At 35.9% G+C, this 22,676-nt stretch overlaps 1 protein-coding gene across 2 annotated transcripts in view; it reads right to left on the reverse strand.

Moving 5' to 3' along the window:
• glis1b (GLIS family zinc finger 1b) overlaps window positions 1–22,676 on the reverse strand; it is an 86,372-nt gene that overhangs the window by 32,063 nt on the left and 31,633 nt on the right. The gene's annotated exons all lie outside the window — the stretch shown is intronic.

Genomic DNA, 22,676 nt, shown 5'->3' on the forward strand with positions numbered 1-22,676 from the left:
AGCTTGGCTAAAAACATTGGCATTACATCGTTTACACATATCATTTCCACCGCTTTTTTAGCCCGCCTTGTCCCATGCCAACATTTCAAATCCAAAAAGATTCGGTTGGACAAATTTACACACGAGTCGTTTGAGTCCCGCCGTGAAATTTGCAAACAAAACGGCAGGAAATGCAGAAATTGGTGTGAAAGAAATGGAGAGTGAAAAATGGGGAACCTTCAAAATAAGAGAGCATCGTGCCACGTTTGTACCGAAATGGTGTTCAATCCATATTTAATCCTTCATTGATTTCAATGGCTGCCATTGACGGTGCTCGACGTCCTATCAGTTCAAATGAATTGGACATCTATCGGTGAATATTATGAAATTTAAAAAGCATCAACTTTAAAGTCCTATTTGGGGCCAAATTATTATATTTTGGATAAAGTTTCCCATACAATTGTAATACGGCGAGAGAAAAATAGTAATATTGCAAGGTTAAAATTGAAATATGACATCATATTATTGTTCATATTGTTATATTACAAGATTGAACTTGTAATATGCAATAATTAACATTAAGGTTTTTTTTGCTTATTTTTAATGTAACATGAGCTGGAAATGGTTTGATTTTACGGGCATCCACTTTTGGCTGTATAAAGTCTGTGTGAAAAATTTGAAAAATTGAAATACATTTCTGGTACTTTTATTTATTTTTTATTCCTGTTGGTAAAACAGGGGTGTCAGACTCGGGTTGGTTGGCGGGCCGCGTTAACGTCAACTCGATTTCAAGTGGGCCGGACCATTTTAGATATAATATTTAGATTTTTTTAAATAAATGGATTAAAAGAACTGGATTAAAAGCCCGGAATATTCCGTTTTTTTTAATAGATCTAAAACAATGTTTATTCTAGCTTTTTTTTAAATACGTTTTTAGATTTTACAAAATTATTTTTGGACTAAAAACAGAAAAAAATGATTAAAAAATGATAATTATTGATTTAAAAGGGGGAAAATCAGGAAATTTAATATACATCTATACTTTTCATTTTAATTTGATCCTAAAACATAAAGTCGGCACTCATCATTTACTTTCCCGGGCCACACAAAATGATGCGGCGGGCCAGATTTGGCCCCCGGGCCGCCACTTTGACACGTGTTGTAGAGGCTTTATATTGTAAATATACCATATTTTCTCGCATAGCATACAAGCAGTACCCTTAAAAATTGCCTTAAAATGCTTGAATTTTACAATTTCCCTCATATAAGCCGCCCCCTAATTCACAATTTTTCCCTCCATATTCATGGTTTTAATAGGGAGTACAAATGTGTTACTTTGAAGGGAAAATATTAAGAAAAATCATTGCACCAAGTTAGTTTTTTTCAGGCTTTATACAATATATGGTTTATTTTTTTCTTCAATTTCATTCAGACGTCAAAATAAATTTTGTTAATCGATTTTTCTGTTTATCTTTTCTCTATTTTGAAATAAATGCCCATATCGGCCGCATTGTCTTGCGTTTCGTGCACGTCAATTCTAATTTTTGCGCATATAAACCGTACCGTCGATTACATTTTTATCAGCGACAAATACGGCCTATATGCGAGAAAATACGGTAGTTTTAAATGAGAAGATTTTCAGCTGGTGGCGTGCCTTGAGATTTTTGCAATGCAACAGAAGGAGTGTTTTCCAGATGCGGAGGAACAAGAAAGTGAGCGAGAGCGGCTCAATTGTCGGGAGGAAGCGTTCATGTAAATGACTGAAGAAATTGTTCTTAACAGCCATTTTGGCACAACGGTCCGGAGGCCGCCATTACGAGTGCGTGGACGGCGCAACAGGAAGCCCTCCCTTATGATGACTAAATGAGGCGGCTCGCATAATGAGGCGGCGCAGCTGTATCTCTCCTTTCAAAACACTTGCCAGAAAATAGTGAAGTAGCGCTGCAACAATATGGGGAGTCCATTCAACTCCTGTACAGTAATCCCTCAAATATCGCCGTTAATGTAGACACGATAATTGAAAACTCGCCAATTAGGGTCACCCCTATTATAACTACCTATATATACAGGCATACCTCTACTTACGAATGCATCTAGGTAGGAAAGTTTCAGGTTACGATTTTTTTTTATATGCAAATGGATGACTCGATACGAAAAAGATCCAAGTTATGATATTCCCCCAAAAGTAAATGCATTTCCTTATCTATTATTTGATGTTGAATTCCCCTTAAGCGATTAAAAACTACAAATGCAACGTGGCACATATTTTCACAAGCACACACACGGCACATGTAAAAGTCTAAAATGTACTACAAAGTGGATGGCTTTCGGCCTTGGTAGAACGGCCTCTTGCCACCATCTGGCGCACAAACACGAACGAATTAGAGAATTTACATATACATTTTATATATATATTTATATATTTTAAATATATATATATTTCAGAAACACGCTTATTTATTTATTAATTAACTTATTTATTACCTATTTATGTCTAAAATGTATTTTGCTGTGTCTGTATTCTCACCCTCTTGCTACTGTGACAATGAAATTTCCCGAATACGGGATGAATAAAGTTATCTAATCGAATTTCAATATCCACCATATACTACTACTACGACTACTATGCTTCTAATCTAATCGAATTTCAATATCCACCATATACTACTACTACGACTACTATGCTTCTAATCTAATCGAATTTCAATATCCACCATATACTACTACTACTATTTTGAATCTAATCTAATTTCAATATCCACCATATACTACTACTTTGAAACTAATCTAATCGAATTTCAATATCTACCATATACTACTACGAATCTAATTGAATTTCAATATCCACCATATACTACTACTAGTATTACTACTTTGAAACTAATCTAATCGAATTTCAATATCCACCATATACTACTACTACTACTACTTTGAAACTAATCTAATTTCAATATCCACCATATACTACTACTACTATGAATCTAATCTCAATATCCACCATATACTACTACTACTTTGAAACTAATCTAATTTCAATATCCACCATATACTACTACTACGAATCTAATCTAATTTCAATATCCACCATATACTACTACTACGAATCTAATCTAATTTCAATATCCACCATATACTACTACTACTAATCTAATTTCAATATCCACCATATACTACTACTACTAATCTAATTTCAATATCCACCATATACTACTACTACGAATTTAATCTAATTTCAATATCCACCATATACTACTACTACTACTACGAATCTAATCTAATTTCAATATCCACCATATACTACTACTACTTTGAATCTAATCTAATTTCAATATCCACCATACACTACTACTTTGAAACTAATCTAAACTCAATATCCACCATACACTACTACTACTACTACAAATCTAATCTAATTTCAATATCCACCATACACTACTACTACTACGAAACTAATCTAATCTAATTTCAATATCCACCATATACTACCACTACTATCACCACTACTACTACCACTACTACTACTACCACTACTACTACCACCACTACTAGAGTACTACTGCCAGGCTTCCCGTTCGCTCCGGCCACGCCTACACGGCAACTTCATGGAAGCACTTAACCCACGGTGATGCAGAGGCCCTCCTTTCAAAATGTCTAGCAGCTCCGCAGCCCTGCATCAGATTAGAGAAGTAAAATGCCATTTCCTCCCAAACGGGCCAGCCCCAGGTTCACCGGGCGGAGGGAATCCAAAAAAAAAATAAGGAAACGTCTCATGCCTCGCTGACGCCTTCAAACGCGCGTCCGACTCGGCGATCCGTGCAAGATTGAATTTTAGCTACGCCGTGCGCCGCTCGCCGGGGTCAACTCGGTAATGGCGTCCATATGAGGGCTTGTCAGGCGGAGAGAGTTACGACTGTCACCGAATTGATATTCTCAAAGGGGAGCAATTAAGCTCATTTCCCGCTTCGTGGTTTTTATTCGTGGACTTTGATTTACACGCGGACCTCCCGTTCATGCTAAGATTGGGCCCCGATGTTGCCCTCGGTTCAGCACAGATCTGATAAGACGCACGTTTTCAGTCCCGTACGTCAGTCGCTTGACGACTGGTCGGCATCGCGAGAGGATGACATACCGCGCAAGACGTTTATTTCGTAGCGCATGTCTTTCATTCCTTCCGTGATAGTTGAAAATGAAGCAACAGATGGATTGCGGGATTCGATTTGAACTCGAATGTGGAAAGACTAGCAGTAAATGCTTGTGTTTTATTGGAAGTGAAAGTTTCCAAGGTGAGAGTTTTTTCTTGATAGGTCTCCCTGCCATTCAAGTGATTGACGCCCGATCAATTTCATATGGCGGTCAATGATGATTTTAGCGGAACTGACAGTTTCTGAGGTGGGAGTTTGTTCACCGGTCTTAGTTGTCAATGACAGCAATGAACTACAAGTGAAAGGACAACCAATCAAAGCTAAGGGGAATTTAGAATGTTCATATAGCTTAACATACATGTTTTTCGGAAGTGGGAGGAAACTGGAGTACCAGAATAAAACATCCAACGTCAATCTTTGCTGCCATTGATGGCCAATTCATCCAAAACCACAAAACCTGGACGCAAATTATTTCCATTAAAACAAAAATCTCTGAATTAAGAGATTTTTAATGACTCATTAACTGCAATCGACGGCACTGAAAATGCCGCCCGTTAGCTTTTCTTTGACTTCTATCACCGCCAATGACATTTAAAAACCTTAAGTGTAAAATTCCCACACCTTTGAATTCAGTTTTTGCAAAAATAAATTACTATGAGTCATACTTTCCTTTTCAAACTGGCCCACATCACCCAAAAACAAACATTATTGGATTTAGCATATCATTAATCCCTCAATGCTAGCCACATGCTAGTCATTTTTACTGTACATAAATCTTTCTATAACTACATCCCATTGTACTTGTTTAATGGCAACAAAAGCATTCAATTAAACGATTCCATACCACGTACACCAAGATAAATTGCCTTAACCCATCCCATCAATTTCCCCATCCTGTGACGGTTAGCGCAACCGTATCCACGCCTCATTAGAGTGCAACACAATGCTTCCACTGCCACATTAGCGAACTAGCGAACGACGAGCCATTAATTATGCAGCCCTTTCACGAAATCCAAACCTTCCACGAAAGTGACAGATCGGGGCCCTTACGCAACAAAAACGCCATCTGATGTTACCGACCGCCGTTTCCATCGGGCGCTTTTATCAATCTGTCCGCCACCTGCGTCCACTTTCCCCCAGGTTTCTACACATTACACTTAACGACTCTTTGGTAATCCGTCCTGATCCAACGCGACGGCTGCCTTGTTCTTGACTTTGGCGTTTTTTTTTACCAAAGTCACAATCACAAGGTTGTCGCACCACCACCATTGTCAGATATTAAAAAACCACAAACGCCTGAACTAACTGGGACAATACTGTTCGATATGCAGATGCTATGTTAGTTTACAAAATCTTCCAACACACTGCAAGATTTTGTACAAAAAAAAAATCAAACAAATCAACAATGGCTGGCTCTAGAGGTGATTGTGTAATTCCCATTTAGTCAAAACACGTGCCTCACATACCTGGAACTCAATAGCAATTAGCATACGTCAACTCCCGTCTCTGAACCTCTTTGCCAATCATCTTAAAGCCTGTCTGTTAGACCAAACAAAATTGCCATCACAATGCTGTCTAAAATTGCGCTACGTAAGCTAATGTGTGTCATCATTTATCTTCAACCCACACAAGGGGGTAAAGATGGAAATTAGCCCTCGGCTACAATCGTATATATTTATATGTTTATTAACATGAATATAAATATGTTCACTAATATGTGCTGTCCATTATTAAAAACTGTGTTTTCTTCACCTACACGGGCATGTTTGTGCACGATTTATAGTCTCGGGGAGGGCGGAGCCTAAGCTAGCGATGTAGCTACGTGTTATTAGGATTTATCAATTTGGTTTTGATTGTTGTATCAAATTCGTTTTGTCTTACTGGAGTATTTGGTGGCTAGTTTTTGGTTGCTTTTTGACAGAAAATTATTTTAACATTCCGACAAAGACGATTCGCTGAAACATGCATCCTAGGCTAATTGGATGCTAACGTGTTCCGAGCTACGAGCGTTTGGTTGTTTGGTGACCTGCGATTGGGCGGCCACCAATTCAGGGTGTCCCCCGCCTCGTGCTCGGATAGGCTCCAGCACCCTTCACGACCCTAGTGAGGATAAAGCGGTTCAAAAAAAAGGAATGAACAAATTCCTAAAAAATACATTATGAACCTAATTGAACAAACTGTTTGGGTGATACTCTGCGTCCCATTAATTTCAATTCTGGTTGCATTTTGGTATTTAGTTTTTTAACTAGATCTACAATGTCTTCTGTGTCTTATGTCTGTCTTGCTAATGCAACCAAGACATTTCCCAAATACGGAATGAAATAAAGTTACCTAACCTAAAAAAAAAGGGTAAACTTTCGAGCACATTGCCTTTGAATGAACATCTAATCTAAGAATTCAATGTTTTCATCAGTGGCGCTAGTACATTAGCGGCCGCTTTGAGAAACATGCTTTTAAAAACATCAACTCGACTCCTCGTTAGAGCTCTTTTTTGATGACCGCGAACGAAGCGATGACAGAAAAAGCGAGTCGGCGCGCTCCCGCTGTAAAACATTCCTAATGTAACATCAAATATTGTGCAATTCTGCCAATTGAAGGTCAAGGGAGTGCGGCGGCTACCTGACTTTCCACCTGGTGAGCGCCACTCAAAGCGTGCAGGATTTTGGCCGGCGTACAACCTAATTGCATTTGGGTGGAATGCGGTATTTGGAGTCGGCTCATTTCCTCAACGCGGCGCGTCTGAAAGCCGGCGAGCCGCAGTCTTGGCTCGCTCGCATTGCGAGGAGATGGTGTCATAATTGCCGCCTGTCCAAAAAGTCTAATTAATTTAACCTTTCTAGTCAGGCAGATCGCTTTACTAATACATTGGAGATATGACAGTTTTTTTTTATTTTTTTTGAGGGGGGATTGTTTTTTTTTGCAAAAGATGAACTCCTTCACTGCCTTTGTTTCAAATAGGATGGTTTGAAAATTAATAATTTGATTCATTTCTGAGAGATTTTTTAAAATTACAAATTGTCCAAATTCTATTCTTTAAAGTTGTTTTTATTCACTTAAATACATATTTATCAACAAGTGCTGTTTTGATTCTTTTTTTAAAATAAGTTTTTTTATATAAAAGATAAAAAAATAATTTTATTTACATTTAGAATATTAGTTTGAAAAAAATTGATACAAAATTGTTGTTTTTTAAAATCAATCTTTAAATTTTTATTAGTGTTTCATGAAAACAAAATCTGCATGAATTAATTTTGTACATATTTTCCCCAATTGTTGACTGTATTTTTTAATTGAATCTTAAAACAAAAGAAACTTAAAGTTGACTTTTTTTTTCATGTTTTAATTTTTTTTTTAAACAAAAAGGGGGTAAAAACAGTAGAAACTTATACATTTATTTTTGAATGGTATTTTACATTAAAAAAAACTAAAAGTATGACAACCTAAAATAAAATGTTCATGAAAATTAACATTTTTATTTTTATTCTTTAATTTAAAAAGGGGAGAAAATTAAAGTTTGCAGCCATCTGCTTTTACTTTGAAAAATACTGTCATATAATAATCATAATCAAACTTTTCTCAATGCGCCTTTTGCTTCTAATGTTATTTCCAACTTGAGTGTAAATCCCAAAATGATATAAAAGGGAAAATAATGTTTTTAAATTCTAAACGTTTAAAAAAAAATCCCAAATTAATCAACAATCAAAATGATTTTAGCTCTCTTATTAAATAAGTTCACCAGCTAAAAGCGTCTCCAAACGAAGTCGTTTCTGCGCAAAACAAACATGGCCGCAAACCCCCCCATCTCAAAAAGACGTATGTTTAAAGTGTCAAGTTAAAATTAGGCACGCGCGGGGTGCCGCGGTTGACGCGCCGAGGTTAATTTCAATGTTTGAGAGAAGACGTGAAGGCTTAAATAAACACTCGCGCGTTTTATTCCCAGTGATGTCATCCCAAAAAAATACCGGGGCGACACGTTGGGTATTGTGGGTGACAAGTGTGGCTTTTACAACATTTTTGAAACATTAGCCGGATGTCCAACGCTCAACTTGAATGATTTTCTCAGAGCGGGGGTGAAGGATTTCAAAAATACGGCCCAAATATGGGCATTTTGTTCAAAAAAGGATCGTGTGAACAAAAAGTCAAGGTTGCTACGGAAACCTAAAAGAAAACGAGCCGTTTATAACTCGGTCATTAATTAGAGACCAAAAAATATTTTTAAATGACTCTCTTTGTACCATTACTGCACCCAAAAATGGTAAAATAGTACTTTTATTTTCGTATTTTAATTTGTATTTATCTTAATGATTATATATTATTAATTTAATTTTTATTTATTTATTTTAATTATTATTTGTTAGTTATTTAATTTTAATTTATTTATTGTAATTATTATTTATTATTTATTTTATTTAATGTATCTATTTGTATTATTATTTATTTAGTTTTAATATATTTATTTTAATTGTTATTTATTAATTATTTTATTTTATGTATTTATTTGTATTATTATTTATTTAATTTTAATATATTTATTTTAATTATTATTTATTATTTATTTTATTTAATGTATCTATTTGTATTATTATTTATTTAGTTTTAATATATTTATTTTAATTATTATTTATTTTATTTTATGTATTTATTTGTATTATTTATCATTTATTTAATTTTAATGTATTTATTTGTATTATTATTTATCATGTATTTAATTTTAATGTATTTATTTGCATTATTATTATTATTTAAATAAGAAAAAATCAAGGATCCATCACAATTTATTGCAGCTTTTTTGCCTTTATCAAGACTTGGGGGGGAAAAAAATACAAATGGCAAAAAGATGAAAATCGTTACAGTTAATATTTACATACTTTATAGGATTCATTTTGACAATGAGGAAGAAATATATGGTTGTGGTATTTCAGGCTGCGCTCCATAAAATAATGATTGATCTTCCCGTGTTGCCGTTTTTAAACGCGAGATCCGCCCGGCGACTGACGCATGACGCAATTCTCTCGGAGCGCTCTCGCTTTTCAAAACATCTTTTATGTTTATTCACATTTGTTCCGCTTTGGACTCGTTTAGCATCAAAACGTCAGCTGCGCTTTCGGTTCCAATTTTTTTGTTATTAGGGCAAAAGTGAGGAGTAAAAAAAATACGATAAAAAAAATAAAAAAACGAATCAAATCTGTGTTCTTTTGTTTTCTGTTGAATCCCCACTGAGTCACACTCCGACACCCCCGAATTTGACGTCAGCGCTCCGCCGGGTCATTTAGCTCCGCCTATGCGTGACTGGACGACAAGCCAGGAAATAAAGACGGCATTCCGGGGGGAAAATATTAGATCGGGATTTAGCGTCGCGCTAACTGACATTTCCTGAGCGCAAATTGTACGGCGTAAAAAAAATAAAAGTGCGGAGGAAATAATCCTTGAATGTGAAAAGTGAAGAATAACTCGGGATCGCTGCCATGGGCGAGATGCTCCATGGCTTGGAACGCGATATGCTCTTTGCTTTTAAACTACCGTATTTTCCGCACTATAAGGCACAAGTAAAACACTTCAATTTTCTGAAAGGCCGGCAGTGAGCTTTATTATCCGATGTGCCTTATTTATGAATCAATATTGGTTAATCATTGTATGAAATTACCTTTAGCACAGCTCCATTTAGGGATGTATAACACATAACCCCTACTACTACTAGCTATAACAGAATCCACTACAACAACAACTACTACTACTACTGGGAATAACAAAATCCACTACTACTACCACTACCACTACTACTATCGCTACCACCACCACCACTTCTACTACCACTACCACCACTACTATTACCACTACAACTACCACCACTACTACTACTGTTACTAGGTATAACACAACCCACTACTACTACCACTACCACCACTACTACTACTGTTACTAGGTATAACACAACCCACTACTACTACCACTACCACCACTACTACTACTGTTACTAGGTATAACACAACCCACTACTACTACCACTACCACCACTACTACTACTGTTACTAGGTATAACACAACCCACTACTACTACCACTACCACCACTACTACTACTGTTACTAGGTATAACACAACCCACTACTACTACCACTACCACCACTACTACTACTGTTACTAGGTATAACACAACCCACTACTACTACCACTACCACCACTACTAATACTATTACTACTACCACTACTACTACTATTACTACTACCACTACTACTACTATTACTACTACCACTACCACCACTACTAATACTATTACTATTTCCACTACTACTACTACTATTACTACGACCACTACCACCACTACTAATACTATTACTACTACCACTACCACCACTACTAATACTATTACTACTACCACTACTACTACTACCACCACCACTTCTACTACCACTACTATTACCACTACAACTACCACCACTACTACTACTGTTACTAGGTATAACACAACCTACTAATACTATTACTACTACCACTACAACTACCACCACTACTGTTACTACTATTACTACCACTAGCACCACTACTACTACTACCACTAGCACCACTACTACTACTACTACTACTATTACTACTACCACTACCACTAGTACTACTACCACTACTACTACTACCACTAGCACTACCACCACTATTACTACTATTACTACTACCACTACCACTACTACTACTGTGAACAAGTGAGTGATCGGAAATGGCAGAGGACAGTGATTTAAAAAAAAAAAAAGCATCTCCCTACTTTAAAATACTTAAAAAGTACCGTAAAGGCATTTTCATGATTTTCTTTTAATAACCGTTTAAAGAAGTGCTACAAACATGGCCGCGAGCTGAGAACAAGTAACTACGAAATCTCGTTGTTTAATGCAGTTCAGCTATATTTGTTGGAAGGCCACGTTTGCATTGACGTGTTTTCCTGTCATTGGCACGGAAAGAACAATGAGATTTAAGCGAAGTGGAAGTTCCAAAGTGGAACATCTGGTTTGTGGAAGTGTTGAAATTTTCCCCTCAATTAAAAGCGCGAGCAGCGATGAATAAGCCCCTCAAAGACCATCAATGCGAGTTTGACGGAAATTGGAAGTTCAAGTACGCCGTAATTGCGTCTATACATTTCTGACGTTTGCTCAAAATTTGACCTTGTGGAGCTGATATGTTACAGTTTGACGTTTTATGGCACGTCATCCAAACTTTGCCGCCCTGCTCTGCCCACACACAAAGTCAAAACTCTGGATATATCTTTTTTTAATTGAATTTAACGTCGCCCATCTGTCTAGTATAAATACTTCCAATTTGCAAGCAATCACAATAAATTTTTCGTGGTTCCATATTTGACGGCTCCCTGAAAATGGACACAGTTATAGAAATGCCTGCTTTAAGCTAAAAATGGCTGACTGGATTCTTAAGTTTTTTTATGTGGGTCTACTTATGATTTACATACATTTAATATAGTTGAATTTACTTGAAGTAAAACCATAAGCAACTTTACCTTGTCTTTTTAGCGAGCAAAAGCCGTGGCGCTAACAAACTTATGGCTAATTTACTACGAATTGATTGATTTGTCATTATTATATATTGATTATTTAAACTTACGGCTAACAGACATCAGTGCTAGCTTAGCATATCATGCTTATTTTTTTTTAAAATCTTTCCAACTTTAAGTAACTATTTATTAATTTACTACGTATTGATTGATTTATCATTATTATATATTGATTATTTAAACTCACGGCTAACGGATACCAGTGCTAGCTTAGCATATGATGCATATTTTTTTATTTTTTTTAAATCTGTCCAACTTTAAGTAACTATTTATTAATTTACTACATATTGATTGATTTATCATTATTATATATTGATTATTTAAACTTACGGCTAACGGACATCAGTGCTAGCCTAGCATATGATGCATATTTTTTTATTTTTTTTAAATCTGTCCAACTTTAAGTAACTATTTATTAATTTACTACATATTGATTGATTTATTATTATTATATATCGATTATTTAAACTTACAGCTAACAGACATCAGTGCTAGCTTAGCATATCATGCTTAATTATTATTATTATTATTTTTAATCTGTCCAACTTTAACTATTTATTTATTTATTTACTACCTATTGATTGATTTATCATTATTATATATTGATTATTTAAACTTACGGCTAACGGACATCAATGCTAGCTTAGCATATCATGCTTAATTATTATTATTATTATATATTTTTTTTAAATCTGCCCAACTTTAAGTAACTATTTATTAATTTGCTACATATACATTAATTTATTGTTATATATTGATTACCTATCTGTTTATATGTTTGCTTGTTGTTGTTATTTGTGCACTTCCCTTCTAATTTATGTTATTTCCTTATGTTGACTACGTATTTAACACATTTATTTATTGGTTGTATTTTATTGATTATGTATTTGTGTATTTGTTTATTATTGTTATTTGTGCACTTGGTGTTAAAGCTTTAAATCTCATTCTACTTGTATAACAACAATAAAAACATTCCATTCAATTCAAGCTAGTGCCGCCATTTTGTTTTTGTATTTCCCTGTTAATTTTGGTCGCTTGACAACGTTTGACAGCGGTGCTTTTAAAATGTAACAAGTATAAAAAAACATTGTAAACTCCGCCAAATACAGTGTCATGCGCGCACATGCGGCAAGTGTGGCGGGGGTGCCGTAAGGGGGGCCCCCGCGCGGGGGTCGAGGCTGTTCTTGGACCGATGCATAGTGTTGGATGACATGATTGGCTTGGCTCCTCCCGGCTAGGAAAAACAAGTCAAGCACTGGCCGTTTTGTTTGCCAAAACATCGGTCGAGCGCAGCGGAGGTTTCGTCACATTCGTGTCACGCGGGAGTGGATCAGCAAAATAAATGTTTTTGTTTGCGAATTTAAATGACTTTTTGGGGACTATCGGTCACACATGAGTGGAAGTTATGATGGCTAAAGAATGCGCAATGAAAGGGGAAAATGTACTAGAAAAGTTGCATTGGAATGTAATACGAGGAGCCAAAATGGCGGCGCAAAAAAAATATATAAGTTGCGTTATTTTTGCTTATTGATCAGAAACCAAAAATAAACATATGTTAACGTAATAGCCATGTGATATTGTATTATATGACACAGTTTGGGGATAAATTTAGCCTGAAAAAAGGCAATCAGAGGGAAAATAATGAAAGACATAATTCATACTTGAGTATAAGTTGCAAGCCCAGCGAATTTATGAAAAAAATATTTATAGTGTGGAAAATGCGGTAGAACTTATTTCTGAAAGTTGATAGATTATTTATAGGCATCAAAGTTTGTCCAAATCCTTCTTTTTAAACCTCTTCATAGCAAATAGTCTCTGTTTTTTGAAGTAACTTAGAATTTAATAATTATTTTTTAAAAAGAATGCACTTCATATTTCTTCTTTTCTCATTTTTAATTAAAATGGAAAAATAGGCAATATTTTTTAACTGCACATTCATTTTTTATTGAGTAATTAAGTAAACAATCTCATTTTTTTTTAAATTGATTTTATATTAAAAAAATATTTGTAGGTAAAAATAAAATTTACAACTACTAATAAATGCGACTTATAGTCCGGAAAACACGGTAGAGCTCTTTTCCGAAGGTCGATAAATCATTTATAGGCATTAAAATTCGTCCAATTCCTTTTTTGAGCTTCTTAATAGCAAATATTCTGGTATAATATGATTTCTTAAAGTAACTTAAAATTTAATTAATTAAAAGTTTGGCAAAATCAACTTTTTTTTGTGCCTCTTCATAGCAAATATTCTCTTATAATATTGTTTTTAAAGTAAATTACAATGTAATAATTATTTTAAAAAGAAAACATTTATTGTTTTTATTTTTTTAAATAGCATATTAGTTTTAATTGACTTTAAAACGGGGCAAAGGAAAATAAATTTAAACAATCGCCATGTTTTCAAAAAAATTGACATGTAAAAATATTTGTAGGTTAAAAAAAATATAAATATCCACAACTACAAAAAAATGCAACTTATAGTCCGGAAAATACGTTAGTACTATCCATGTACCTGTTGAAGTCGTTTGTCAAACGCGTCTGGCTAAAATCTTTCTGGCTTTGTTTAAAAGGGGGGCGCTATTTGGCCTTCAACTTTTTCAAATCCACCTCCGCAAGTACGCGGGCTTGATTAGGTGTTTTTTTGGCTCGGTGCGCCGATCGAACCGACGTTGACGTGGCGCGTCCACTTCAAGGACTTCTCGTCCACGGGAATCGCTTTTCAGCCCGTTCTCAGGAAGCCGTCACGCAAGAGAAACTACAAAATGACAATTGAACACGCACGTGTACATTCGCGTCCAAAGTACTTTTGTGTTTTACGGCGAGCAAACTTTTAAACATCACTTGGGGGGATGAGAGTTTTTTTCGAGGGTTCACGCACACACACTAATGCGGTTTTAGTGGTGTTTGGGGAGAAAACTGGTTTTAAGCTGACCCTCAAAGTCTTCTGGGATTTTTTTAAATCTTCAACTAAATCGTTAAATGTATTTTAGTTGAATGACATCATTTCAACATTGTGAGGGCATTTTAATCTTTATTTTTAAATCCGTACTGCAAAATGTTGTTTTTCTTACAATTTTTAATTTTGTTCTATTTTTCGGGAAAATATTAAATCTGGATATTTGTAATTTTTTTTTTAAATTGCCTGATTATTACATTTTTATTCGAATACAAAGATATTAATCTGCTATTTATCGAACTATTTATGCAAAAAAACGTGGACAGGTTATTGCCATTAACAGCAATATCTGATAATATAATAATAATCGGACATTGGCTTTGTTATAACTTTTTTTGCATAACTTGCTGCCATTCCTCCAAGTCTAAAATAATTTGGACATTTATGACTATTAGCTATGACAAAACTCATTTAATTTCCGTATAAACATGATCATTCGCTACCAGCCCTCCCAGTTCAAAATGAATTGGACGGCTAGCATCGTAAACATCCGCCATTGAGCTATGAATAAACTCGCACCTCAGAAAATTTCACTTCAGTTGAAACCAAGATAATTCGCCCGCAATTTCAAAACAAACCACAATGTCCATCACCGCCAATAGCATAGCTACGAATAAGCACTCACCTCAAAAACTTTCACTTGCAGCGAAACCTCATTCGCTGGCATTTCAAAATGGATTGGACATCTATCGTCGTCAATGGCCGCCACTGAGCTACGAATAAACTCTCACCTCAGAGATTTCACTTCCTCAGAAACAGCTCTGCAAGTTAAAATTGGATTGGATGTCCATCAACATCAATGTCAGTCAATGTGTTTTAACTTATGCACTAAAACTGCAACATAATAGTGGGAATAAAAAATATGAAATATTAAAAACACATTTAACATTCCTTGACGCCTATTCTCACTGTCAATCTGTCAAGGAACACGTTATTATATTTCTACTGTTAATAATTATTATAAAAAAGTCAATGGACACAGAAAAAAAAGTAAGCTAACCGACGTATTGACAGAGTTTAGCCAAAAGATTCCGGTTAATTTCAAAGTAAAATTCCTGGCATATCTGGTGTGAATATTTCTACCATTTAGCCGCAAAATTACAGTTTGTGCACTATTATGCAACACATCACTCCGACTACAACCGCAGAAATTGAAGTATACGCAGCATTCTTTTAAATAACATGTCATTAAATATTTTCGGTTGAAGTGATTTGTCGATTAGCATCGGTCATTTAGCATTCGGTTGTAAAACATAATGAGAATGAGCAACAACTTACTTGACATTCGAGGAAACCGCCATTTGAACTATATTTTGGGAGCCAAACATAAAAAAGTCCAAACGAGGCGTTTAAACTGAATCCGGGGCCAAACTGTCCGAGTAAAATATGATCATCGCGTCCGTTATCCCGTACATTTGCTTTAGAAAATACTCAGCTGAAGTAATTGTAAAAGCAGCTGCTTCATAGATCTCCTTTCCAAACCCCGAAAACCGCTGAACAAATCCATCAGCGCATACCACAACGTTCCCTAATAACACTCGCCGAGCATTATTCTAAAAAAAAGGCTAAAGTATGAATTATTTCGGTAAATAATTGAATATTAATTAAGAATCGACGAGAGCGGACGGTGTTTGGAAAAACAAATGAGACTAGATGATTAATTCACCTGTGTAAAAAGAAAAAAAAAGCTAGAGGACCAAAGTGACCATTTTTGTAGTTTTGTTTTCGTGGGCTACCACTATCTTCAATTGCGCTAGCATGTCAAAAGAACTACAAATTCCAATATCTCAACGCCTCAACTTCCGGCTATTACCAAAAGCATGGACCGGACACACTATTCCTGACGTAATAGCGTGTAAAAAAAATGTACAGCACTAATTAAAAACGAATAAATTCAAAAGAATCGAAAGAAAATCTAATCCAAAATAACGATGTATAAAAAGTATACATAATTCTGAATACATTTGCCCAAAGGAATTTAAACAAAATGTATTTTTTTTAAAAGTTATACATTCATAGTCTGTAGTCAGTGTATTTTACGGATTTTTTTGTGATTTAACATATCTTAACTCTTCGGTTGCCAATATATTTTAACAGTGAGGCGCTCAAAATAAACATAACTAATCAACAACAATAACAAAAAGTGTAATTAATGTTTATCAGCGGTGGTCCGTGCATTTTGTCGTAGCGCCTTCAACTAATCAATCCAACCCTCAAAAACTATTTTATGGCTACTGCAGCTACAGCTGCGACACATAAAAAATCATCAATAATAACCTCATACAATTGAAAAATTATTTTGGAATATAGCCATATTTTACTCACCAAAATATCATTTTTAACTGTACACAATATCTATTCTCCTTTCTTTCCTCCTTTTCTAACGCCATCGAAGCTAACGCTGAAAGTCGAGCCTGTCCTGTCGTATTTCTGGCATACGTTTTTATTCGATTTAGTGCTGAAAATGTTCGTTCCCGGTTGCGACAGGCTTACTTGCTTTTTTTCTTGAAAAGTCTGTCTTGAAAATGGCTTTGCCAGCAAATCTGCAACCAAATCCATTTGTTTTCCTCCGTCGGCCATTGTGGGTTGAGTTTGCTCACTCTGGCTTTGGCCGGCCTACTCGATCACAAGCCAATCATAGTTGGTGAAAGCGATGACGTATCCCTACGACTGCGAGAAGGCAATGACGTATCCCTACGCCTGCGAGAAGGCCTGGTGTCACCAAATCGAATTCTGATTGGTTATAGCAACAGTCTTTTCGACGCTTGTTTAATGCAGCAGAGCCTGCAGAACTGATTGTGAAGGCCTTGAGGCAGATTTCTGACCCTGGCAACAAATAATGGCTGAAATGTGATTGGTTAAATGCTTCAATATGAAAACACACATCTGGAAGCAGTGCAAACAGGGGGGAAAGCAATGAAAGGAAGCTAACAGACAATTTGGAATTATTTCATAAGTATTGATGGACAAAATATAATATATGATTCAGATATTTCTTAGGCCAGCAGAGAAGCCCTTGAAGGCCCTGACGGCCCGCCACTGATGTTTACAGTACCTTTCTCTCACTTTCATAATGCATTCACTATAGAAAGCCACCCAAGAATCATGTACAATTTTTTAGTATCAAACTCACTCAAAATTTCATTACCAGTATGAATGTCATTTTGTTTGTTTGTTTGTATATTTAACGAAATACCAGCAATGTCCCTAAAATACTAAAGAACTAAAAAAAACAACCCCAAAAAACGCAATTTCCAATTTCATGACCATCCCCGGGCTGCGTCTACTAAATACACTTTAATTTTTCTCCACCATAAAAACAATACACGAGTTGTCCCCCCCCGGCATTGTCCCCCACATAACTCTCATTTTTAAATTCATCAAAAATCTGCAGCATATTCTGCAAATGAAAACGTATTTTTCCCTTGATCTCCCCTCAAAGCGCTCAAGTGGAAATCACATTGGTTCTCCAATTAAAGATGGCCACGGGCTTTGTACGGTGCAACGAGGGACACGCTGGCGAGAAGGAAACAAGTTAATCTCCCCGCAATATCCTGTTGTGTTTCATGCCTAATTCGCTTGTTGTTTTTACGTTATTGCGTTTTTGCAACCCCCCCTAACGTCTGCATAAATACGAAGAAAAAAAAACATCCAGTAAGAGTAGTTGTCCCAGACTTTGATATTGTTTTCTCTAAAGCTGACCCTCGAAGCAAAATGTGAAACGGACGCGCAAGTTCACATGGATTTTATTTAAGATAAGAAAAGGGTAAAACTGCTCTCTGTTCAAGGTCAACGTGACCAAAAAAGTATTTGTCCCAAATGTACTCATACCTGCGTAAAATACCTGCGTGAATTTTCAAGGTTTTTAAATACAAAGGTGCCTCTACTTACAAATGTTTCTACATACGAATTTTTCAGGTTACAAAACCCTTTAATATGCAAATATACGAAAACAAGATCCAAGTTACGAAATCCCCCAAAACATCAATACATTTTTTATTTTATTTTTGCGTTCCCTGGCATCCCATTGGCTCTCACAAAAACAACTCTATATGTTTATTTATTATTATTTTTTAGGTTTTCAAGTATGGTTATGCCAAATTCTTTTGAACTCATCATTTGAAGTTGTTTAAATGTGTATTTATGTGCATGTGTTAGTGTGCTAACGTTAGCTTTTCATTATAGATCATTTTTTTGCATGCTTATTATTAATTTTAATACATACATAAATCATTTTTTCCCATTTGTGTGTGTTTGTCACATTTTATATACAAAGTTGGGGCATTTTGATCATTTTTAAAGGGTTTAGTTGTTTAGATGTGTGTTTATGTGCATGTGTTAGCGTGCTAACGTTAGCTTTTCTTTCACTAGGCACCTGCACTAAGTTTTTGCATGCTTGTTATTCATTTTAATACATTTATAAATCATTTTCCCCATTTGTGTGTGTTTTTCACATCTTATATACAAAGTTGGGGCACTTTGATCATTTTTAAAGGGTTTAGTATGTGTGTTTATGGGCATGTGTTAGCGTGCTAACGTTAGCCGTTTCCTTACACCTGCACGTAGAGATCATGTTTTTGCATGCTTGTTATTCATTTTAATACATACATAAATTATTTTCTCCCCATTTGTGTGTTTGTCACATTTTGTATCCAAAGTTGGGGCACTTTGATCATTTTTAAAGGGTTTAGTTGTTTAGATGTGTATTTATGTGCATGTCTTAGAATGCCAACGTTAGCTTTTCCTTATAGATCATGTTTTTGCATGCTTGTTATTCATTTTAATACATTTATAAATCATTTTCCCCATTTGTGTGTGTTTGTCACAACTTATATACAAAGTTGAGGCACCTTGATCATTTTTAAAGGGTTTAGTTGTTTAGATGTGTGTTTATGTGCATGTGTTAGCGTGCTAACGTTAGCCTTTTCCTTACACTTAGGCACCTGCGCGAATAGATCATGTTTTTGCATGCTTGTTATTCATTTTAATACATTTATAAATCATGTTTTCCCCATTTGTGTGTGTGTTTGTCACATTTCATATACAAATTTGGGGCACTTTTATCATTTTTAAAGGGTTTAGTTGTTTTTTTTTTTTTGGACCGTGGAACAAATGAGAGAATTTACATATAAATGAAATATACAAGTTACAAAACAAATTTTGGAACTAATTCTTAAGTAGAGGTACCACTATATATACCATGCATCTATATCTACATATAACAGCCAAAATAGTCCCACACCAAGTAAAACTGTACTAAACTCCCACAATCTTCACAAATGCTAGCAAAACGCCGCGTTTAGCATTAACGTCACGTATAACCGAATGCAATATCTTGAAAGAAATACGCTCTATTTTTCTCATTTCACGTGAAAACGATGTCTCGAGTCGCCAACTTTATGAAAGCAGTATTTTTTTTGCTTAATATAGCATCACTTAAAATATTAGCCATCAAGCTAACACAAGCTTGGAAGGGCGCTCGGCGATAATGTCGACATTTCCTGACAAGGCGCAGCATGCCACGAGCCGACAATTTATATCTGCCAATAAAAGAGAGCCATACGTTTTGCTATATGTTGAAAGGGGAGGGAAGGACGGCGCGAGTTTTATGCTTGGACGCTTGGAGAGTGACGCTTGACCAGGGTTCAATGGAATCTGCTGCTGGAAAGATAATAAAGGAGATTAGTGGCCCTTTTCCCCTTGCGAATGTCTCATCTATTTCCGCTATAACAATTGTTGACATTCTTCAGCGTCTTTGACCATTTTATGACCGGACTCAAACACAAAATCGGTTTTCTCAAAGCCAATTGGGGGTCTTTGAGACGTCACATTTCAAATGACAGATTTGCCATTGAATTTGATTGTAATAAATGGATGTTATGCTAGTATGTAACATTTTTGTTGCAATTGGTTTGGCACGGTGGTCCGTTTTTTTATTTGGGGGGGGTTTCTTTAATTTATTAGCTTCCGTGGGTGTCAAATTCAAGGCCCGGGGGTGGGATTTAGCCCTCCCAAATCATTTTGTGTGGTCCGACAAGTCAACTTCATGTTTCTCGCTCTGATAAAGTTTCAATAAAAAAATTTAAGCGACTCGCCTCACAGTTCTGAGATCGAGGGTTCGATTCCCGGTGTGTACCGACTTTCCTCCATTTGCGTGGGTTTTTTCTGGGTACTCCCATGTAGCAAGTGATCGCAGTTTGATTTATTTTGAACTGTTACATTTCATTAGTTATTTTAAAATTGTTTATGGTTTATTACTTGTGTTTTTAGTTTAGCTATTTATTTCAATTAATTAATAATTGAATGAACATTTATTTTTGATTCTTTAAAAATTATTTACATATCCAAAAAATGCTTGAGGGCGATGAAAAAATAAATAAAACAGCAGCCAAATTTGAACCCTTTTTTTCCTGAATAAAAAGGGACTATGTATAGCTCTAACTATGGTATTATTTTTCAAAACATCATAAATTATATTAATGAAACTAGTGTTATCTACAGTCTCTTTTTATTTAAAAAAAAAAAAAAATCAAGAAAATTTGGGGCCAGTTTATCATTTTAACTTTTTGTAGTTGATTTTGAAATGCATTAATTTTTCGAATATTTTTCCCTAAAATCGATCCTAGATAGAAATATAAATAGATATATAACTAGCTAAATCTACAGTTTTTCATTTTTTTCCATACAAAAAATAAATTTTTATAATATCATTTCTACAGTATCTTTTAAATCCCCCCAAAATGACACCAATCCAATTTTTTTACATTTTTTTGCCCGTTCACCCTGTACTCCAATCGGAAGGCGCAAAATATTCACTTATTTGAGCACCATCTTCCTAAATACGTGTTATAAAACCACTTCAAAAAAAACATAATTCCTGCATGAAACATTTAATAACTTCCCCATGAAAAATGGAGCAAAAAAAATTCCGTTACCATCGTCCTGTCCTAAAACCGAACATCAAACATGGGTATTCCCCGTCTATCGTCGCTAACGGCGAGTCATCAAATGGTCGCTTAAGCCAAGTCACGTGACTTAAGTCCTTCAACTCGAGTTATTTTTGAAAGGAACCTGCTGAAATGTCCTCCTTAAGACCAAAAACAGGTGTCGGGGCCATAAAACTTGGACCAGCGCCACTTGGGGTGAAGTTAGCGACGTTAGCGACGTTAGCGCGCGGCTCCAGACTAGCGCATTTCTGGTGTTTTGCCTCGACTACGGGGCCAATTCACTTAATACTTGTGGGACGGCTAAACGCGTAAAGCCCCCATTTAAAAGGATCAAGTGCAGGCATTGTTTGGTTATGTTGGCCATATGTGTTGGCTTTTGGGGGATCCCGATCCCTTTCTCCCAAAAACACGGCGCTAGTGAAAATAAACACGGCTTGGCCCTACACAAATTGTGGACTAATTGTGTATTTGGACTAAATCATTCTTCCCGTCGGAGGGCTTTTTTCCATTTGCTAAGGTCGGGAGGCGAGTGACAGCTTGACGTTGATCAGCGTGTTGACTCGTGGAATTGGAGCTTTACCTGCAAAGCGCGCCACCGCAAAGTAGCGAGCGGCGAGCCTCTTTTGCGTGGAAAAACAACACGTTGGCTTAATATATGTTCCACCTCCCCCCGACCAGAAAATATAGGGCTTGTAATGATGGCGGATTGGAGACGGAAGCAAGATTTGGTCTGTTAAGCCAGATATGTAAGATTTTCGGCGGTTCGGTGGATAAGTGGATGGCGTGTGTGGCTCGCAGTTCTAGGGTCGAGGGTTCGATGCCAGGTCCAGACCTTCCTGGGGTTTGTTTTCAAAATCATTTCTGTACAATAACTTCGGTGTGCAATAACAATGTGCAATATCTTAGATTGTGCAATATTTTAGAATTTTGTGACTTTTTATATTTGTATATTACTTATTTATGTTTTTTTAACTGGAAAAACACACTGTGGAGTTGCACCACCAATTTCGTTATACGCAGCTATAAAGGCTTTTGATTTTCGTGGTCTCTCCGGGCCCGCGTGGGTTTTCTCCGGGTACTCCGGTTTCAACTCTCACA

Source organism: Stigmatopora argus, chromosome 8, assembly GCF_051989625.1.
Source record: "Stigmatopora argus isolate UIUO_Sarg chromosome 8, RoL_Sarg_1.0, whole genome shotgun sequence".
NCBI classification, from domain to species: Eukaryota; Metazoa; Chordata; class Actinopteri; order Syngnathiformes; family Syngnathidae; genus Stigmatopora; species Stigmatopora argus.